This window comes from Bidens hawaiensis, unplaced genomic scaffold, assembly GCF_021521415.1.
Source record: "Bidens hawaiensis isolate Kalapana, Puna unplaced genomic scaffold, B.hawaiensis_p1.1 tig00039172_1, whole genome shotgun sequence".
Taxonomy (NCBI): Eukaryota; Viridiplantae; Streptophyta; class Magnoliopsida; order Asterales; family Asteraceae; genus Bidens; species Bidens hawaiensis.
Window position 1 is genome coordinate 136329 of NW_027496901.1, and position 8815 is coordinate 145143.

An 8815-nucleotide genomic window follows, 5' to 3' on the forward strand; every position below is an offset into this window, starting at 1 on the left:
TCTCGGGCATTATGAAAGTAATTCGACACGAATTCGGCCAGGTTTTGATTAAGCTCGTTACGGTACTGAAGCTAAACATGAAAAAATAAATAAATATGAAGGTGGCCAATGGCCAATGGGTTGGGGGGATGCGTCGGACGATTAACTTGAGTGTTGTTAGTTACAGGCGTTGAGGCGGCGAGTCTACTCGAATTTGGTCGGTTTCCGTCAACTTCATTATGGCATCGGAACTAAAACAACAAAAAAATTGACATTTGCTCGGTTTCCCTTATTTTCGTTATAGTAGCTGAACTAAACAAAACACACACAAAAAACAAAAATCACGGACTAATATGGTGCCGTCAAGTACCCTATTTGGGCACTTGCGGCACCAAACTTCTAAATTATATATATTTTATAATTTATAAAAGAGGAAGAGGCACTCATGGGTATTACCCATGTACCGGCCAATTATACACAGTTATTTCATTTCTACCCTTGAGTACCCACAAACCCAAAAATAACTGGAAACACCTACCCACGAGTACCCTAAAACTTTTTTTATTTGTTGTTAAAATTTAAAAATAAATAAAACAATTAAATTTAAATAAAATTAAAATTAAAATTATTACATAATTGAAAATCGGAAAAACAATATATGACGATCAAAGTCACAAAAAAAATTAAAACACGAACATCTAAACAAGATGATTCTTCGGTCAATTATATTTTTCCGCAATTTCTCATTTGCAATTTATAGCGCTTTTCTTCACATCGTCCTCTAGATGATCATGTGGCTGAGTATATGTCTTAAAGTTTATGTCATACATCCCTTTGGCTACACTCTCGCTTGTTCCGTAATCAACGTTCTAGAATCCTCCACTTATTGCTTTTTAGCATTCACCAAATCTTGAAGCGTTGCTTCCTTTCTTAGCATATACGTATCTAGTTTGTCACCGGAGATCATCGTTTGAGTGAATAGAAATAGTGAAAGTTGAGTGAATAAAAATGATGAAATGATTGAGTGAATAAAAATTGTGAAGAGTTAGTGGTATTTATATGTAATAAATTGAGTATTAATGGGTGTTTTAATTTCTTCAAACATCTCCAACAGTCATATGTTTCATGGTAAACCTTTGCCACAAATTGTAATTTGGTAAACTACCCACATAGTTAGGGGTGAAATTGCCATATGATAAACAACCCATAAACCTTACCCACACTAGTGCCCCTTCCCCTCTAATATAATATCACTTCGACAACTAAAAGGCTTATTTATACTTTTAAACAAACGAAAAATAAGTAACTGGATAGCCGGATAGGAGTGGGGTACGGGACACCGATAGAGAGTAGGGCATGTAAAGGAAAGAGAAATGTATTGATATTTTGGGTTCCAATGCTTTTCAAATAAATTATCCTTCAATGATTAAATAAATATATGCATACTTTTATATTCTTTAAAAAGTATTGCTCCCATTGCCAATCGCACCCACATTAGACGGTCACTTTAATGTCACATTAGTGTTTCATGCATCCTTACTCCTACACTCCTACCCCATCATTTATATTCTTATAACTCGATACTCCTACACTCCTACCCCATCATTTATATTCTTATAACTCGATAATCCTTACTCCTACACTCCTACCCCTTTCATCTATATTCTTAAATAATGACAAAATAGCAAAAAGACGTCATTTTTGTTTAAACGTTTTTTCAATAGACATCATTTAACAAAAGAATAGCAGAAGACGTATTTCATGTTTCAAATTCCTTTCATGTTTCGTCATTTGGTACTAACAATTTTAATTTTTTTCGTTAAATCTTGACATGTGCAAGACACATGAGGGTAGTTTTCTAATTTCACAATTTAGATAATAAATAAAAGTTAAAGAATAAAGAGAATAAAGATATTTAAATATAGCATATACATAGGGTGGAGTTATAATAAGAAGTGGAGTGTGTCTAAAAAGTGTAAGAAGTAATTTGGTGCGTTATATTTGATGATCTGATGGTCTAGATGGAAAGTGTGTTTTTTAGGCGGTGTGTGTTTTTTTAATTCTTGTTTTATAACACTCTAAGGGCATATTCGTCAAGTGTGTTATATTATATATGGTAACAAAATTAAATTAGAACACCAAAAACACATCCTAATCTATATTACAGTGTGTTTTAAAACATAATACCAAATATTAATCCATATTTTTAACACAATATCAAGAACACCAAGAACAAAAACACACTTATATATATCCATAAAAAATAAAACACACACACACACACACACACACACCCTCTCTCTCTCTCTCACTTCCATCAAACCCACCACCATTTTCACCACCCACCTCCACATCACCAGCCGCCACAGACCTCCGGCAACCATCATCACCGGGGTATTCACCGCCTATCACCACCCCTCACGTCTATCACCATCACAACCGCCACCACGTACATAACACACTGAAACACATCGATTAACATATTATAACACATCACGTCCGGCGTCACTCCTCTCTCGGACATTTCATCGAACACCTAGCGTGCACGACCCGTCTCACCGTTCTTCACCAACCAATTAATCAAAGTCCCATAAGTAAACTTATCCAGTAGCATCCCTTTCCGAAATATCCAATCCACCGTCTCCTTCGCCCACACAAACTCCTTCCGTTTACACAAACCTTTAATCATAACATTATACGTTTCCAAATTCGGAACAACACCCATTTTTCTAAAGCTTCTTAAATCAATGTAGGTAACCGTTTTTCTTGATGGTACCACCTTGTTGCGCTAAGGTTATTGATGCTCCGACATCGACCTTTAACTGAAGCTGATGCTCTTCGTCGGACATGGCTAAAAGTGATGCGACTTTTGCACAAAGAAAGTGATTAGGAGTAGCGGTTGTTGGTGCCGGAGTGGCTTGGTGGCTGTTGGGTCGGATTTTCTATAAGGAAGATTGGAATCTTCTCAACCTCATCGGAAAACGGCTAAGTATGGACTTCGAGCAAGCCTAGACAATCGAGCATGGTTTTACTACTTCGAGCAAGGTCTTCAGAACCTTTAATGGTTAATTCTTCTAAGTGTTAAAGCTTCGAGCAAGCTACACTTCAACGAGCAAGAGTATTCTTCTATCGAGCATGGATTGCCTATCGAGCAAACAGCTTGATCATACAAGTTTTAACCAAGTGTTACGAGCACAAGATGGTCGAGCACATGAGGACAAGCATGGATGCAATAAAAAGATGTCAAGTGATCTAAGCAAGGACTTCGAGCACAGTTCAATTCCACAAGCAAGATTTACACCCGAGCATGCTAAAGATTGTTCAATAAGTTAAGGACAAGACTGAAGACATCAAGAAGAATGAGCTTGCTCGATGGACTAGTTCGAGCAAAGCAAGGATTGGTTAAGAGGAAAGAAGCTTTCTAGAGGAGAATATCTTCACTGAAGATATTCTAAGTAAAGTATGCTCGAAGACACTCATCGAGCATACCCTGCATATTGAGTCTGCTCGAGCAAGAGACAAACCTTGCTCGAAGACTCTTGCACTTGTATTTATTTTGTCTTTCATTATGTAATGATTAGGAACTTCTAGAAGGAATGTCAGGGTCTAAAAATAGGGTCCTAGGTTTCCATTTAGGGCACGGATAACGATGCACGCAATACGAGAAACATTCCAAAGAATATTATATTTGTTTCCTCGTACCGCCGCCGTCACGAAACCCTAGACATTCCTTTCACTGTTGTATTAAATGATATATTAAATGCAGTGAATCTTTGTCTTTGATTGTGTTCTTATTGATTATCTGTTATTGTTTCGTGTTTGCTATATCACAAATTCGTTCCCAATTGTTGGATATCCCGATTCCGCCGGGATATTCAATAGGCCTTTGAGTAATTGAGTCAGTGTGTTCTTGTCAACCTTTTTAAGGTTTCACTTGACTCATGGTCCTGACAAGTGTTATCAGAGCTTTGGAAGCTTGCTGAAGGCTACAGGATTGAAGGTTTGTGAAAAAGCTTGAAGCTTTACTCTGTTTCACTACTGCAAAAGTCAGATATGATGACATGGAAAACCAAGAAGTTTCAACTAACAAAATTCCTAGACTGCTTGCACAAGAAATTTTATCAACTGGAAAGTGCTCTTCAAAGCTGCTGTAAACTACAACGACCCAGAACTTTGGACATCTATCACAGACAGAAACTATGTTCCTTCAACTGCTCCGAACAATAATGCCACTGTTGAGCTAAAAATGAAGAAAAGGGACGATAAGGCTCTGTCTATGCTGAAGTTAGGTCTGTCTTAGGAAATACTGACAACCGTCAACCATCACAAAACTGCTAAAGAAATATATGATGCAGTTATTGATATGTTTGAGAGAAATACTGAACTGAGAGATATCAAACAAGATAGAATGAAGCAACAGCTGGATAGGTTCAAGTTCAAAGATGGAGAATGACTAAAATCAGTCCTGCAAAGGTTCATGGTGATTGTTAATGATATAAGAACAACTGACCTCTAGATCTCTGATTTTGAGCTAAACAAGAAGCTTCTGTCATCTTTGTCTGGTGAGTGGTATATAGCCAGCAAATTCATCAAGGAAAATGTGAGTTTCCCCAACTTTAAGTTGGATGATGTAATTGCATTCCTTAAGGCTTCCGAACATGAGGTGATCGAAAACCACATGATTAGAGAAGATAAGCCCAGTTTTCAAGTGAACAATGCTCTTGTAGCTCCAATGGGAAATCTCTCAATCAAGAATCAGCAGCCAATCATTGAAGAGCCATATGAGACACATTCAACATGTGGTGGACAACCAAGATTTAATGTTCAGTTAATATAAGATGATGTAGCCTCAACAACAAGTGGTCAGTCAACATTTGTGTAGAACAATACAACTCAAGGAACTAACTACCAAGCTTTGTTCTCTATGTTTACTGAGTCATATCATGCATTTGTGGCCAAGAACCTGATAAACACAAGCATTGTGTAGGAAGATCTTGAGCAAATAGATGCTGATGACTTGGAGGATATGTGTGACACCCGGTAAATTTCCCAACCCCTTAAACTAAGTAATCAACCTAATAATTAGGTGATTGTAAATACTATGCGCGCCATGTTAGTCAGCGCGTGCATTTGTTATGTGCGCCCTGCGCGAGCGCGCTATGTTAAGAATCAGCGCGGGCACATTATGTGCGCCCGGCGCGAGCATATGTTAGAATCAGCGCGGGCATTTATGTTTGCCCCGCGCGAGCGCGCCATGTTAGTCAGCGCGTGCATTTGTTATGTACGCCCTGCGCGAGCGCGCCATGTTAGTCAGCGCGTGCATGTTATATACGCCATGCGCAAGCGCACCATGTTAAGAACCAGCGTGGGCATATGTTATATGCGCCATGCGTGAATGTTTTGGCTTTATGTTTTCATGTAAAACGTTGTTATCTATGGGTTGACCATCCCGCATGATGCTAAGGCGGGTGCATCCTACATCGTTTATGCGCGTGCGGAAGGGAACTAACCTACCCGCAGGGCGGGAACGTTGAGAGCTAGTTTGTCTGAAGCTCCAGGATGGAATTGACTTCAACATGACTGATCACTATGTTGAAATACCAAGACCACCTGGAGAATCTACAAATGAAACTCAAATGTCCCTAACTGCGAGAAGGTTACGCACCTACCCGCAGCAAAGAAATGTTCTACACGCAGAAAGCTATGCGCACCAAGTATACGCGCAGAACACTTAGTCAAAATGATCAGATTTAAGGAAATTGTCCCCGCCCAATAGAGGGCGGTAGCGTGTTTCAGAAAACTTCTACTTTTTACTGTACACTGTCTAAAGCACTGAAAAAGCAAGCTGTAAAAGTCAACTGCCAGCCACCCACTCTCACCAACCCCAGCCCTGCATGTCCTGTCCATATCAAATCAGAATCTTTAATCTACTTTTCTACTCTTTGTAATAAATAATAATAATTTCCATACTTTATCATCATTTCAAAAGATTACAATCCCCTAAAGCAAGGGATTATGTTCCCTTGAGTTTGTCTATAAATTGTAGCCTAAATTATCACCCAAAACACACTTCAAACTTCTCTCTTAAAACTGCAAATTTGCTCTGAAATCATCTCCTAAGCATCTATTTGATTTCCAATTCCGTTCCTGTTACTAGGTAAGCCGAGATTATAACCTTGAGATCTACTTTCCAACCCTTATATCTTGATCTTAATATATATATTTGTTATTTAATCGTATTCTAGACCTTCGATTCCGAGGCCAACACCAAGAAAACCCGAATCTCGATTAATCCCTTAACAAGAACCACAGGTGAGTTTCACAGCCCCTATTTTCACTGTTTTCACTATTTTAAACTGTTTTCGGGGCGAGGGACACGTACTTAAATAATGATTTATCATGGTATACTTGTAAGTTGTGCAAGCGATTTTGTGTTTAAGTTATGTTTCATGATGAGCAATGCGAATGGTTATCTTTGGTTTTCGATGTATGTGCGCTAGAACTCGAGTAAGTGATCACTTTACCATTGGAACTCTAAGGGTAGGGACTGCTGGTTTGATCCGCCCACTCGTAGGGGTCGCCCCTCTTACACAGACGAGTGCCTAGTATGGTCATGGGGCAGTACTATGGGTTTAAGCCCGCTCGTAGAGGTCGCTCCTCTTACGCAGACGAGCGCCTTGTTTTCCGGCACAACGTCCGCGCGTAACCCGCGGGACGGTATTACAGCATATATTCGCTCGTAGTGGCAGCGCCACTTACACAGACGAGCACAGTTTTCCAGAAGTGTCCGCGCGTAACCCGCGGGACGATATTACGTTATTTTAGCTCGTAGTGGCAGCGCCACTTACACAGACGAGCACAGTTCCCAGAAATGTTCGCAGCGTAACCCGCGGAACGAGTTTATCAGAATATGTTGATAAAGCTATGTTTTACCAAGCATGTGTTTTAATGATGCTAACAGAATATGTTTCAGAATGATTATGATGCAATACGATTTATCAAGTTACTAAAACTTGTGAACTCACTCAGTTTATACTGATTCAAATGTTTTTACGTGTCTTTCAGGAGATAACTAGGTAGCGCATGGAGTCACACTTAGAGCACCTCACGCTGAACATCTAAACTAGCTTTTTGGAAGATTTTAGTTCTATCCCTTCGATGCGCGTAGTTGTACCCGCCGCGCAAGGGGATATAGCGTGGAAATCTTCAACAGTTTTTGTACTTGGATGTTTTTATGTAATCCTTAAACAATTTAATGTATTTGTATTAAACTTCTCATGTGCAATAAAAATCTTTGAATGTTTTGCAATGGCCCGTGCTTAAGTATCAATCCCCACTCGCGCGCGCCCGGCTGTTTCCGCCGCTCAGGGCCGGGTGTGACAGATTGGTATCAGAGCACTGGTTATAGCGAACTAGGAAAAGAAGTTTTTAACCTAGACTATAACCTTTGGGGAATCGCATGAAATATTTTTCAAAGAATATTTTCAAAAGAAAATCACACACGCACTTAGGAACACGGGTCACAGTGTCTAGAGATAAGAACATTATGTGCTCTGAGTACATGCGCTAAGTTTGTTATATTTTCTTTTTATGAAAAGAATGCCTCCAACCAGAGCCAAGGGAATTACCATGACACCCGAAGAGCTCGCAGAAATAATCGCGCAGGCGATTGCAACGCATGAGGCCAGCAAGGCCGAATCTAGTCAGGGTCGCCAAGAGAACGAGACCCCAGAACCCGTATCAGGAGCCTTGGACAAAGGATGCTCCTATAAAACATTCATGGCCTGTAGGCCTTGGCCGTTCAAAGGCACCGAAGGAGCCATTGGGCTCTACAATTGGATTGACAAGATGGAAACAGTTCTCTCCATCAGCGGATGTAATGAAAACCAGAAGGTCCTTTACGCGACCTGCATGTTCCAAGAAGCAGCTTCATCTTGGTGGAAGCTCCAAGTGAAAACATTGGGGAGAGAAGTTGCTCTCCACAAGACCTGGGAAGAATTGAAAGAAATGTTAATGAGAAAGTTCTGCTCTCGCGCAGAAATTCAGAGCTTGCAACAAGAATTCTGGAACCACACCATGGTAGGAACGGATATCGATGCCTACACCAATCGTTTCAACGAGCTTTGCCAGCTGGTGCCAGACATGGCAAACACAGAAGAAAAGAAAATCGAGAGGTACATCTTTGGGTTACCTCCTGTCGTTAGAGTCCCGCTCAACGCCGCCGCACCTCCGACCTTTGACGAGGCGGTTGCGCGAGCCATCACCCTCACAAGGGATACGGTTCGTGCGGGTATGTTGACTGCTCGCTTGAACGAGCAGCGAACCTCTGACTCCAAGAGGAAATGGAACTCCCACCGAGGATCAGACTTCAAGCAGCCACCGCCCAAGAAGCAGGAAAGCACAAGGGTTTACGCGATTCAAGCCGCGGAACCATCAAGGAAAGGATACAGCGGGCCTTACCCATGGTGCAACAAATGCAAGTATCACCACGAAGGCGAATGCGCGAACGTCACGTGCGCCAAATGTGGTAGACCAGGACACAAGACGGTGAATTGCCGTGCTAAAGAAGCTGGAGCCAATGACAACTGCTACGCATGCGGGAAGCCTGGACACTTCAGTCGGGATTGCCCACAGAAAGGAAACCAAGCTCGCGGGAGAGCTTTTGTGATCGGCGCGGGTGAAGCAAAGGAAGAACCAAATGTGGTAACCGGTACGTTTTTGCTTAACGGTCATTATGCATCTGTCTTATTTGATACTGGCGCTGACCTAAGTTTTATATCCCATGAGTTTAAAAACTCCCTGGGCTTAGCGACCAGTAGGCTAGACAAACCTTATA